The sequence below is a fragment of the Centruroides sculpturatus genome, unplaced genomic scaffold, assembly GCF_000671375.1.
Source record: "Centruroides sculpturatus isolate CEXI.00-Female unplaced genomic scaffold, Cexi_2.0 scaffold2140, whole genome shotgun sequence".
NCBI classification, from domain to species: Eukaryota; Metazoa; Arthropoda; class Arachnida; order Scorpiones; family Buthidae; genus Centruroides; species Centruroides sculpturatus.
In genome coordinates, this window is record NW_019386496.1 from 38619 (window position 1) to 39116 (window position 498).

The following is a 498-nucleotide window of genomic DNA, read 5'->3' on the forward strand; positions in this document are numbered from 1 at the left end:
CAAAAAAATATACGTATTTTGGAAATGTTGAGTCGAATTAGTCTAGAATCGATTAATTTTATGAAAGAAAACCTTTCAAACAGCCGTAGTCCGTAAACTATGATTCCTACAAAATTGATTCATAAAGAACGGAACGTATCTACCGTCTTATAGGGGGATCTACTGTATTTGTAAACTTGAAAATTACGTAAATAGGCAAGTTCGAGTCGGCAAATTCAAATTTTCGCCAGTGCTGTGGCGCTGCAATATTTGGCTACGTCTTGGGCTACTCCAATATTATTTTTGTCGGTGCGCGTGTTTTAGTTGGCAGCACTGGCACGTCCACGAGAGGGTATTTAAGGACGCGCCAGTATTTGAACGTGGCTTTTTTCCCCATCGTGAGAGGTGAGTTTTGCTTCTCGTGCGGAATCGGAATGTTTTTGATACTAGATTAACTTCCAAAATATAATTTTTTTGTTTTTATATCTTTCAATATATTTATTTTGTTTGTGCTGAAGT